The following is a 13,839-nucleotide window of genomic DNA, read 5'->3' as shown; positions in this document are numbered from 1 at the left end:
AGCCTGGTTCTCTAGTGATGAGGACAGGAGCTGAGCCTGTGTGCTGCAGAATCACCCCAAGTGTGTGCTAAGGCACAGCACAACAGATCCAGAAGCTGTCTCCCAAAATGAGATTCCTTGAAGACCCTACCTCCCCCAACCACCAGAGATCTTTTGGAGGGATGGTGGTCCCAGGTAGGTGAAGAGCCCCCCTATGGACCCCACCCAGCCCAAATGCACCAGCCTGGCTCACAGGTGGATGTGGCCCCAACACCCTGGGGCTGTGTGGGCTGGCAGTGCAGGATGCTCAGACAGCAGCACTGAAATCTGAGCTCCATTGTCTGGCACAGCATCCAGGTCAAGGGCTCACACAAGGATGCACCAGCTGTGAAAAGCTGAGGGCTGACACAAAGGACACTTTGTTGTCCCCATGGCTGGGTGGCAGAAGGTGTGAACAGTCCCAGCCAGAGCAGGAGCTGAGAACAAACACCTGCCCTGGACTCGGAGCACAGCACAGGATGAGCACTACAGAAGAGAATCAGGGAACTCTGGCCTGGCTTCTGGCCAGAGCCTGCATTTTACAAGCCTTTATTCAGTTCTTTGAGCCATGTTCTGCTTTTGAAGACAACCTTCAAGAGCACCTCACTGAGAGCTGCTGTGGAGGCAAAGGAAGGAGGAGGGTGGATGGCCCAGGGCTGTGCCAGCCCAGACTGCACAGTCATGGCTGGAGGCTGTGTCCAGGCTGGGACAGCACCACCAGCAAGGCAGCCAAGGGCACAGAGCTCTCAGGGATGAGGCACTGCTGCAAGCTCTGGCTCCTCTCCCTTTGCTATCCAGACTCACCCCTGCTCTGCCTCAGTTTCCCCATCTCAGGGTGTTCCCTGCCCCCCAGGGACTCCAAGCCCTGCTGGTCTCTGCCTGTTTAAACCATCAAGGTTCCCCTTCCTTCCCCACAAAGCACTATACAGCTGTAAGCACAAGGTTATCACAGATAAAACCCACTGCCTTTCTCATGAAGGGACTCACAGGCTTGCATTAATTAACAGCCTAATGATGTTTTGAGATCCAAGAACAGAGGCACCATAAAAATGTGTGTCACTGCCATGTTACCCTTCAAACAAAAAAACCAAACACCTCTCCATTCAGGAGCAATATTCCACCTTCACTGGTTGCTGCTTAGAGGAAGGTGGAGGGGAAGGAAAGGTTCCTCCTTTGGGAAGCCAGGGGCATGCTGCTGTGTGGGGACATTTAATATTCAATTTCAGTTAGTCACAACCTAAAATTGATTATTTTTTAGTATGAAAAAGGTGCATAGGTTACCAATAAACTGGAAAATAGCTGTTTTATATTGTATTGGATCCACATCACAGCTGTAAATAGCACTGACACAACCTCCAGGTCTGGGGGTGCCCTGTGACCCCTCACTGTGGCCACCTCAGCCTCCATGCCAGCTCCCCCTAATAAAGATCTCAGCCTCCAAATCCCATCCCAATGCAAATCCCAACTCTGCAAATCCCAGCAACATCCCAACCTGTGCCAGATCCATCAAGACCCCACATCCCTTCATCTCCCACCTCTTCCTAGTACTTAAACAGGGCTTGTTCTGATGTAAAAAATCCTCAAATTGTTTTTTTCACATCCTTTCAGCTTTGCAGTGTTTTAAGTCTTCACACATATTATAAGCGTGATTCCTCCTCCTTTCCAGGCCACTTAATGAATGAATAATTTAGAAAACAGGTGAAATATTTACAAAGGGTAAAGAAGCCAACACTGTGAAAGGCACGAAGGTCTCTGTGGAACCACATTAACTGGGGACATCCTGAACCAGTGCAAGTCCTGAATGAACTCACCTGCTCCCTGGGAGCCAGCCTGGAAAAACCAAGATGCACATTTTGGGTTGTAAGAAAAAAACCCAATGCAGCTGTGAGAGCAAGCATGGAGGCCCACAGATGCTATTTATTGTCCTGCTGCAAAAGCATCCCCAAGGAGACAGGCATCTTCTGTTCTCTGGACTAGATGAAGGGGAAAAAACCAAAACATTTCTAACCTGGAAGTACTGTTGGGTTTTTGGGAGCCAGAGGTGCAGGCACAGTGTGGCACCTACAGCTCTGCAGCCCAGTAAGAACCTCACCTCCCAAATACTCCTGGATTTAAAGCACTGTACAGCATCCCATCCCTGGAAAGGCTTTGTTTTCATATTAATCTAGCAATTTTCCCTCTTCCCCAGGCTTCATTCCCAAATTCAAGCCCTACCTTCTCTCCCATTTCCCCTTCTCAATCCCTGTCCAGGCACCACTCCTGACAAGACAGGAATAAAGGGATCAGGCAGCAGGTTTAAAAATCTATTCAAGGTCATTTCCTTTCCCCTTGTAATTAAATTGTGGAACTCATTGTCAGGGGATGTTCTGGCTGCCAGAAATACCTATGGCTTCAAAGCAGGACTGGAAAAGCTCACAGAGGACAGGTCCAGTGGTGTCTGTTAAACACAGGGATCTGGAGAAAGCATCCTGATGGGAAAGGCCCTGAAACTCTGTCCAGAAAAGTCAGGATCATGCCCTGTCCTCTTGGCATCTTCTTCTGGCCTTTCTTGGGTGGATGAAGCTTTGCTCTGAGCCAGCCTGGCAGTTCTGTTTTCTCCTAGTTTGCACTGCCCAGGGATGGTGGCAGCTCCAGTTCCTCCCCCAAACACACAAATCCCCCTTAAAGACTTAGGCACTGCTCTTTCCACTGGGAATTTCTCATTACAGCACAGCTGTGCAGCACCACTGCTCTGCCTTTGCCCTTGCCTCTCTGCAGGCTCTTTCCCTTCCCCCTGAGAAGACATTTATCCCCTCAGTACAATCCAGTGATGTGCCAAACCTCCCCCAGCAATGGGCTGAGGGTCAGGACAGGGCTGTTCCAGCTGTCAGAAGAGAAGGTTCCATCCTACCCAGCCCTTGTAAAACAATTTCCTGAGCTCCAGCCCATCTCTCCCACATCTCTGATGCACCATGTCAGTGTGGTCCAGTCTAGTCCTGGACTGGAATTCGGGTTCAGCTCCATCACTCCTCACTCAGGTGTAACTCTACTGATGCTCTGAGTGCAGGAGTTGTTATCCCAGTGCAAGGATGCTTTGGCCTCCAACCTTCCCCCACAGCTGCAGCAGATCTGAGAGGGCACAGCTCATTCCCAGGGGAGCATCTGCCATGGGCCAAGAGCTCCTGCAAGAACAGGCCAGAGAGGAGCTGATGCACTGCAGCTTCCCCAGGAGAGGAGTTCTGCCAAGTCCCAGGACTCATTCCCACCCAGGCAGCACTCAGCACAAAATAAGAGTCAAATCTTGCATCATGAAGGTGCATTAAAGTGCTCAGACCTGTAATTTACCCTCACTTGAGGCTGCAATGCAAAGCCAAAGTGCTAGGAAGAGTATCTCTGCTTACCTCCAAAAAATTTATACCCATATAGGAGTGTCTTCTGTTATTTTGCATTCACTTTATTACTGAGTGCACCACATTCTGGGCACTCACAGCCTCCATCAGGCTCTAGGCTCTGCAAAGTCAGGTGCTGATGGTAAAGAGAATTTCCTTCACATTAATGCTGTTAAGAGTGTTACAGAGTTACTTGTGTTGTTCCAAAAAGCTTTTACAGGTCAAAAGGGGGGAAAAGACAATGCATACACATCACTTGTAATGTCATTACAAGATTAAACACATCTGTTGAGGAATATTGTATCAGATTAAGTCTCTCACTTATCACTTGGAAAGAAGCACAAAACCAAGATCCCAATTGCTGGGGTCACCAGCAGCTGCACAAGCACTTTTTATCAGCCTGAAGCAGACAGATTTGGGGCTTCAGCCAAACTCCAGCTCAGCCTCAAGTGTGTCAGCTCCCTGCCTTTCCAAAGGGATGGAGCATCCCTGCCCTGCTCACAGCCCTCCTGCCTCCCCAGCCAGGAGCAAAGCAGGACCCTCCCCAAAGAAAAGGCTGCTCACTCCCTGGGACTGCTCATTTCTATTCCTTCCCTGCACCTGTAGTGGAACCTGCAGGCCTGTGGTTTATGAGGAGTTTCTGAAAGCTCCTCCACACAGAGCAATTTTGTTGCTTTCCCTCCTTTTTGATGCTAAACAAGTCAGCAACTTGTGCAGAGAGCTTTGAACCTGCTCCTTCCCCAGCAAACCTGCATCAAAAGTCAGACTCACAGGTGCAGAGCTGTCTTGGGAGACTAAAGGATAAATCCCTGTAAACATCAGGGGGAAAAGAATGAAAAATATGGATTCTTATTAACTCAGTACTCCTCCTGCACTGGGAGATCCCCAGCTCACAGCTCTGCTGGAGCACAACACCTGAGGAACTCCCACGGATGGGACAAGGAGCTGTCAGGAGAAGCAGGAGGGGTCCTGGAGTCATTAAAATCCAGGTTATAAGGCAGAAAAGCTGTGCAGGGGGGATTACACAGCTGCAGCTGAGGAATTATTCATTCCTATATAACAATAAGTTTCCACAGGCAGACAAACCCTCCGGGGTCTCTTACGAAGCAGGCTGTGCACAAAGAGGAATGTGGCCCTAAAATGTTTATGATTTAAGAAGCTACAGTAACTTCAAATAGACCAAATACATACTTGAGGGTTAAAACCTCCACATTAAAAAAAAAAAAAAGAAAAATATGAATCCAAGCCTTTTAATTAAAAATAGTTTTGTTGGTCTTCTACTTTAGTTGATTAGATTATCCCACTAATATTTCCACAAATGTCTGCAACCATATAAATATTCTATGCTTCTGTTTGAAAATCTCTGTATGTTTTACCACCCAATGTGTGACACAGCCAGCCCAACTCGGGTTTAGAGATAAACAGGGTGAAAACTGAGTTTGGCAATCAGCTCCCCAGCAGCACACAGAGCCCTGGCACTGGTACCCTCCTGACAGATACTTGTGTGGCACCTCTCAGGAAACTGAATTGTTTTGTCAGCAAAATGCTTTCACTGGAAGATCAAGACACTTCACACGGGATGGGGCTGGGAATTCATGAGCAGATTCCAATTTTAGTCTCCATCGACCATGGCCTAGCAGAGAAAGGGATTATGAAGAGCTGCATGAATAATAATATGAACTATAATCATCTGCTGAAGGCTCTGCGTGCTCCTATTCCTGCAAAAAGTAATTAAACTCACAAACTTTGCTCAGTGCTTCAGGGAGCTGCAACTAATGAATGAACACGTTAATTTATGGGAGATTTAAGGCTCTTCAGAGAAAACCCTGAGCAGGAACCATCCTGACAACTGTTTGTGTTTGGGCTGTAAAGTTGTGTTGTGTGAATAACCAGCAAGGAAGCAGAGATGAGCAGGGGGATGAGCTCAGGTAACACCCCTTGATCACATCCTGCCCTTCCCAGTGGGGCTCCCAGTGACTCCTCTGGGCAAGAACAGGGTCAAACCTTTTGTTCAACAGCAGGGTTTGCTGCTCGTGCTCATTGCAGAGCAGCAAAACTTCCAGTTCCTGCTGCTCCTGGCGATCCCAGGCAGGAGCAGGTGCAGCAGCACAGCCCTGCCTTCCCCTCCTGGCCACCCCAGGGTGCAGCAGAGCAGGGACTTTGTCCAGCCTGCAAGGAGCTGATCTGCCCAGCCTCAGGAGCTGCCTCCTGCCTGCACATTTGCCTGGCACTATTGAGTTACTTCGAACCAAAATCCATTGCTGCAAGGCATGCAGCCTTCCAGAGCCTTCTCCCCTGCAGATACAACAGATTCTCCTCTCCTGAGCCACTGCAATTAACTCCTCGTGCTCCCAGGGCCAGATTCAGCTTTGGCAGGAATGGATGTGGCCTCCAACCTCCCCCTTCCAGAGCCAGCTTGGTGCTGAGCAGCCTCTGAATACCCAACCTGAGAGCTCCATGGGGGCAGCTGAGCAGGGCTTGTCATCCCCAGCCATGGCTCACACTGCCTGGGAGGACAAAAGGGAATGGACAAGTCCAGAAAAGCCATTTTCTGCTTAGACAGGAATCACAGAGTAGGTGGTAACACATCTGCTTCAATGCCATCAACTGCTGAGAGCTGCTGGAGGGAGGGAGCTGCTGAGGATGGGGACAGCCACCCTCCCTCCCTTCATGCAGGTACATCAGGCACAAGTGCAGGGCTTGGATCTCTTTGGGAGGTTTCCCAGGGAGCTGGCACACACTAATGGCCAACCTCACTGCAAAGTGCAGCACTTTTTTTGTTGCAATCAATAACCCAATTTCTTTACACCAGGTGTAGCCACGGTGTAACCAGGTCCTTCACTGGTGTTGCAGCTTCACCTCACTGGGCTTGGGCAGAGATAACAAAGCTCAGCCCAACCTGGGATGAATGTGAAGCTATCCTTCCTTTCTCCCTCATTTACATCACTCTTACACAAGAGGGAAGACAAAAACAAAAGCAAGGAGATGCCAAAAGCTACAGTGCAGTCAACCCATAATTCAGTTTTAAATGCCTGGAAGTGCATCCTCCCCCAGCAGAGGAGGGCTCTGCATCTCCTGGGAGCAGCAGCCACAGCCCAGCCCTGCTCTGGGGCACACACAGCCTCTGGGGATGGGCTTCACCTTCAGGGCAGCACAAGCATCAGGAAAGGCTTCTCTCCAAGAATGCAGGAATGATTTTTAAACTGCTCTAATCATTCCCCAGGCCCAGAGATGCACTCAGAGGGAGACTCTGGGCACCCACAAGAAGCAGAAGACAGACCAAGGAGAGGCTCACACTGCTGTGAGATGAAATGCTCTCCACACAGGAAAGAGGCTCATCGTTCATGGCTCAGCACACAGGCAGCAAGAAGCATTTTTTACAACTTTTTTTACCTTTTTTTAATGAGAAAGAAAAGGAAGACTTGCTTTGGAGAGTTTCAGGCTATTTTATTTCTAAGCCTGTGGTGAAAATCTGGAATGAAAACTTTCATCAGTAACTCCAGCAGGTGCCCAGGGCAGCTCCTTTCAAGACTGAGCTCCTCCAGCCGAGCAGCAAAGGGACAGACCCGTTAACAAAGGCACCTTTTATCCACAGTGTTAATAAACACTAACTGAAAGTGTTAATAAAAAGAAGCTTTCCAGAGCCTGAGCTATGACCCCAGCTCGTCTCAGCTCTTTGCATTTTCAAGCTTGGAGATGAAGCAAAGCCCCAGCGAATCCCAGGATTCATTCCCAATACACATTCCTAATTCTTCTCCTACTCTAAACAAACACATTTAAATGCAGACTTTTATTCAACACAAACAGCAAAGTATCTTTGTTCCTCTCTCACTCACTTGAAAGGCCATGCAGAGGAAGGGAGACAAGAGAAGAAAACTCTTTGACAGCCTGCAGCCAGCAAGTCCTGCTCCTCTCATTGCTCCCGAGCTGGGTTCCAAGTTTAATAAAGGTGTTTTGTCTCCTTGCTTAATAAGTGGAATTACCATAGCAGAAAGCCCAGCGGGGGAAAGGGATAGCACAGAGCATGAGTAATCACAACTGGTTTCAGGCAGGTTTTGCCATTTGGGTCCTGTTTCAAGGTTATGATGACATAGTGCTATGGGCTGGTTTGGAGTTACCAGAACTCCTGCCAGACAAGGAGTTGTGAGTTACAACGTGCTGCAAGCAGGGAGAGCTGCTGGGACAGAGCAGGGAAAATGTCATCCGAGCTGGGAAGGGAAGTTTCCTGTTCCTTACGTTTTATTCCCTTATTTTATAACACAGCCTTGCACTTGCCCTGCTGTACTTTGCACAGGACACAGTGATGCCTTTACCTCCAGCTCACAGTGAGTGGTTTAAATTCCCACATTCAGAACTTGTTTCACACCTTTGCTCTCACCCAGCACCTGCCAAAGTGGGTCGCAGATGCTGCAGCCAGACAAAATTTGCTGGCAAATCCATGGAGGAGAAGCCAAGCTTTCAAAGAGGGAACTGATATGGGTCAGGACACGTCACGGAAAAAGACACCTGGCTGGAGAAAGTCATCACTTATCACTGGAAACAGGGGACTGCAGCAGATCCAGTATCATCTGCTGAGGGGGAGCAGCCCAGCTGCACTCCAAAACTTCCTGCAGCAAGCAGCCATGCCATGAATTAAAACAGCACAAATCCCCCCTGCACAGAGCAGGGGCAGAGCCCATCTGCAGGGCTCTGAGGGCAGCTGCCAGCCCCTGCCTCCCCCCACCTCTGCTTTGAGCCCCAAGCCCTGCAGCAGATGAATTACTCCAATCAGGGCTGAACATCAGCTTTCATTCCTCTCTCCTTAGTCACTGGATGGACACTGCAGCTCCATCCAGTCCCAGCTCCTGCCTCAGCCACGAGATATTTACCTGTGTTTATTTCTAGCAATAGCTCTCCTACCAAAGGGAAATGTTTCCATTAAACAGCACAAGTTCAGCAACCACAAACAAACAGTAACTTAATGCCTAAGCCAATTCTCTGAGACCTCTACAATAAATACCAGGTGATCCAAGGAAGTACAACAGGCAACAGCCCTGTCCCACAGAAAACATAAATCCTCTGTAAATAGGCAAAACCCTTAAAAGTGTGGTGGGAAGGATGGAGGCAGTCAGGCACAATGGTTTCAGGCTCCCTGTGCAGCACTCCCCATCTCAGCCACACTCAGGCACTAGGCTGAGAGCAAGACTGAGCCAAGATGCTGAAACCAAAGCAGTGACATGCAGAGTCAGAGCTCAATCTCCAGCATCACCAAGGGGGAATTACCCTCAGCAACAGCAGCACACTCACTATGGGGCTGGCAAAACCAAGCCTGATCCCAAGCCAAAGAAATGCCCAAAACCACAGAGCTTCCTCTGCAGCCAATGGGTCAGCTGGGAGAGGTTTGTCAACATTTCTATCTTGGCCATTTCCTCATTTTTGAGGGCTTCATAATGACTGTTTTGGCATTGCAGGAGGAGGAGCAGTGCCTCCTCTTCCACCAGCTCTTCTGTCAAAACAAAACACGGTGAAAGGAGGATCTGAGTCCCACCTGCAAAGAGGCGTCCAAAATCCTACCAAACCCAGGGAGCTGCTGGTACCTGACACAGCCCTGAGACTCCACCTTGACAGGGCCAATATTGTACCCACTGAAAATATAAATATAGCACCTGGAATTACAGATATTCAGGTGGGAGAGATGTCAGCTCAAAGGTGAAGTTAATGTATAAATCTCATGTACATCCTGACAGTGGACACAGGGGATCCTCTCAAGGGATCACAGAACCATGGGTGGTGAAGCAGAGAGAGGAGAGTGTCAACTCTCCAGTCCATAAACTTGAACTCACTACCCACACACCTCCTGGAAACCTTTTAAGGGGTTTGTAAACAAAAATCAGGGATAGCCACTGCTCCCAGGCACCTCCTGACACCAAACTGGGAATGAGGAGAATGCTCTCTCCTGTCATTCCATCCATCCATCCCAAACAGAGCTTGCTACCCTCCATAGGGAAGTCATCACCACTCTTGTAACTGTCCCTTCAGAGACTGGTCCATTTGTTATTTATCTTTCATTTTAAATGGATTAGACATGTACAAAAGCCTCCCTTGAAAAGGAACAACCAAGATGTGAAAAGGATGGGAAGATTCAACTGCCAGGCGTCAGCACTAATCCACGTCAAAGGGCACGCTGTCAACAACTCCCTGCAAACTTCCAGGAGGAAAAAACCACTCAGAATAAAATAGTTAAGACCAGATAAATGTTTGTCATTCATTATCCAGAGTCAAACTTGGATTTCTCAACAACCCAGCCAAGCCAAAGCAAGCACATTAATAAGAGAACATCTTTTCCAGGGAGTTACATGCCAGGCGTGCAGCCTGCCCTTGAAGGGAGAAAGGCTGGAGGCAGGTGAAGGCTCTGTTTGTCTTTCTCTGATAACAGGTATTTAGTTTTCTACGTCACTTCACTTTATCATAGCCTGAAACCTGGCCAAGCACCCAGCTCCACCTCCCCATCTGCTCCCTGTGCCAGCTGGCCCCGTGGCCCAGGGGATGCTGAGCCAGCCATGGCAATGCCACACAGCTCCCCAGACCCCAAATGGGGCACCCCCAGCCCTGCCCAGGAACTGGGGGAATGGCTGGGATACCCCACAGGGCAGATCTTAATGTGATATGGATGTTCACAGGGAGGGCAGTGCTGGGAGCACTCATGCCCAAGTCAGGTGGGGAGATGGAAAATATGGCAAAGTCCCTCCCAGATCCTTCCTTGAGTATTGGGACTGGGAAAAAAAAATCCACTGGCATTGGCAGGAAGCTGGGGAAGCTCCAGCAAAGACACTGCCTGTGTTGGCAGCAGGTGAGCAAACACCCAGCCCAGGCAGGAGCCAACAGGTCGGAGTGTTCCACTTCAACCCCAATCACATTCCAGCTTGGACAAACCACTGGAGCACATCCTGCTGATTGCACCCAGCCCAGCTCCCCAGCGAGCAGGCTGCAGTTTGGGGTGGGAAGGGGTGCAGGGCAATGCCTGCTGCCACCCTTAGGCACTGCCAGCTGGGCATTGTGCAAGCTCCCTGTCCTTGCCCAGCCAGGAACGCTCCAAACCTGCGGCAGGGCAGGGTGTGGGTGCCTCTGCCCCATTAGTCACACATCTGCCATCGAGATGTGCTTTGGGGAGGCAGCTGGCTTGCTAGGGGACTAATCCCAAAATCCTGCCTGCTCCCTCAGAGCCCAGCATGGTGCATTCATCCTGGGTTTTCCCCCCAAATACCTGCTCGAGTGAGCGTGTCTATTTTGGGGCAGCAGAGAAAGAACACCCTAAACCCCAGTCTATAATGTTTGCTTTGTGATAAAAGGCAAGAGCTTTAGCTAGCAGAAATATATATATTACACACATATATACACCCATTTTTTTTTTTAATACACAGAAGGAAAATGGAAACATTAAAGTTTTCATAGCTCAAAGAGCTTTGAAAAATTTGGAGGGAAGAAACAGAACATCAAGTTTAAACGGTTTTCGAAGGAAAAGCCCATTAAAGGAAAAGGGATCTGTTGCAGAAAGATATATATTTTGCTGATTTTGACAAAAAGGACTGTTCAGAGGAGGGGAAGAAAAGCTTTCATTTGAAGGTTTTGAGTGTTGCTTTTGCACCTTTACAGTGCTGCCCATGAAAGCATCCTCACAGAGCTGGTATTGCTGGAACACAGCATGCCCAGGGAAAAGGCAGATCTGACCATGTGCAGAGCTTTGGAGACAGCCTTGCCTGTGCCATGAAAATGAGCAGCTATTACAAAAGGTAGGAGAAAAATATATATATTAAAAAGAAAAAAATAATCAACTTCCTTCCCTTCCAGTAGGCCCCCAGGAAGGGGAAATGCTGATCCTCCAGCTCACAGATGGTTCTGCTGGAACAACCTCCTGGTTTCCACCCCACCAGCTACATCTAGAGCTGGGGGTGGATTTTAGAGGAGGGATGAAGGGCATCCTGCACGTCAGCAGCACTGCACATGCCATGGGATGCAGTGGGTATTTCCTGGCATGAAACACCAGCTTTGCCCACAGATCCCTCCCCAGCCATGAGCACATCTCACACCAGGAGAGGAAGCTGTGGCTCGAGCACACACATCCCTGACAATTATAATCATCTTCTTAATATCAACCAGTCCCAACCATCCTGTGACAGGCCACAGAAAATATGAATTACATCCTTGCCAATTTACACTGGTTTTATTCTCATTCAGGTGTTGCTGGACCCGAGTGCCATTTGGTGACAGTCACAGTCTCACTCAGCAACTGCACAGAGGGATTGAGCATCACCTAAAAGGATGTTGCTTCCCCTTGTATCTTCTCAAAATTTCCCTCAACTGCACACACAGGGATGAATTTAGAGTAATGTCACCAACAAAGCACTCAAATTAATAGCAATAAAGTGTAAGTGCTCCACGTGGCAGGCAGAGCCTGCTGGGGAAAACGACCTGTGAAAGCTAAAAAAAGCAGCCCACGATGAGACCACTGGGAGGGAAAAAAAAAAAAAAAAAAGGCAACAAAACAAACAGTCCATTTCAATCTCCTTTTCATAAAGAGCCAAAATGAACCCAGGAACACATCAGAGAATAATCATTTAGCACAGATCAAACAGGAGAACTAGCATATTAAAAATACATGCAGCATTAATCAGCTACACAGAGTTATGTGCCATCATTTCCATAAATAATACAGGATCAAAGCAGCCCAAGCAGCACTATCAGTTAATATAGTCAGCCAGTCAGTCAAAATAGAGTGAAGCTGCCTGAAAACTGTGGCTGTATAAATTGCCAGGAATAAAGCAGATTCATCTGAGAAGTGGCATGACCAGTTAAACGGGTAAAGGTTACCAGCAGCCTCATCATTAGAGAGAGGTGATGCCAAAAAGGAGAGGGGGGGGGGGGGGAAATGAATGAAAGGTTCAAGCAGCCTCAACAAATTATTTAAAAAAAATACCCAAACAACTTGGGGAATATCAATATATCTTGTCCAGTGGTAACCCCAAGAAGGGCAAAAGGGGGACAGGGGTAGGACCCTGCTGGGAGCATCCCCAGTGGCTGCAGCAGGGGTGAAACCCACCCAGAGCCCCTTCTCCAGGGCTGGGGCAGTGCCAAGGGGGTCCCCTTTGCTCAGAAAAAAAAAAAAATCCTGCTGCAGAAATCATGCTGCCTGCTCAGGGTGAAGGCTCAGCACCAACAGCCTTTACACATCCAGCCATCCATGCATAGAAAATGCCTGTGTCATTAGGCCTTTTGCTGAGAGGCTGCAGAGCCATTTAGCTGCCCGATTTTTAAAACAGCCATGTGGAGCAGAGCTATAAATAGCAGGGATGCTTGCCTTGTCATGTTTCTGGGGGCTTATTTATAAGGATAGGGGGCAACTGAATTAAAAATTGTTTAACAAGAAGTGTCTCAGGCTTCTCTGCTTTAAAGCCAAGTTGCCAGAAGAGAAAAGGCAAACCTTGAAGGTTTTTGCTTTTTTCTTTTTCCAGGCAAAAAGCAAACGCCCATCGCTCATGCTCAGACTCTGAATCGGTTACATTTAAAAGGCAAATTTTAATTCATACAGCAGGTGTTCAGAAAAAAAAAAAAAAAAAAAATCCTCCTTTAAGCAGCACAAGACCAAACTGAGGCTTTGCATTAGTTCATGCAGCTCCAGGGAAGCTCCTCATTCACTGCAATAGGACCCATGAGTGTGAATGAGGAGCAGAGACCTCAAAAATCTCTTCCAGAGTTGGGGCAAGGGGGGGAAAAACCCTGCAGGGCTGGAGCAGAGCTGCTGCCAAAGCTGGGGGCTGGCAGCCTGCATGGCATCCCGAGCCTGCTGCAGCCTGGGTGACAGAGGGCAACAGGAATTCTGCATGGGAAGGTCCAGAAGAATTCAGCTCCAACAAAAGAGCTGCTCTGGGAGCTCCAGCAGTGCCCAGGCAATGACAGCCCCAGCAGTGCTTGGAGGGGCTGTTCTTTCCAGCAAAATCCTGGGAAACCACACAGATCCAGCAGCCCCCTCCCTGCTCCCTGCCTTTAGTGAATGCTGGAGAAAACAGAGCAGATAGGCAAGCTGCTCCAGCCCCCAGAGCCAGGACAGCAGCCAGCTGGGATGCAGGAGCTGCTCCATTCTCCCTGCATCCCTCCATGCAAGGACAGGAGCTGTGGGGACTGAGTGACCCTGGCAGGAGAGGTGACAGCCTGCCCTGCTCCTCCAGGAGCAGCAGCTGCCAGCACCAGAACCATCAGGAAGTTTCCTATTGAATAATGTTCTGCCAGACAAATGAGGTTCAATTATTCCAAGTCTAGAATGCCTTGTTGGAAATGCTTCCAGACTGACAAGCTTTAATCCAATAAAAGACCCTTCCAGACAAGCCCTGCTGTGATTTTGGGAGCATTTTCCCCTGGCAGGAACCCAGCAGCCCCCAGCCCCTCACTGGGGATGGATTTAGCCCCAGGCACAACAATC

This window comes from Erithacus rubecula, assembly GCF_903797595.1.
Source record: "Erithacus rubecula genome assembly, chromosome: 21".
In the NCBI taxonomy this organism is placed as follows: domain Eukaryota; kingdom Metazoa; phylum Chordata; class Aves; order Passeriformes; family Muscicapidae; genus Erithacus; species Erithacus rubecula.
This window is presented reverse-complemented; position numbering follows the sequence as displayed.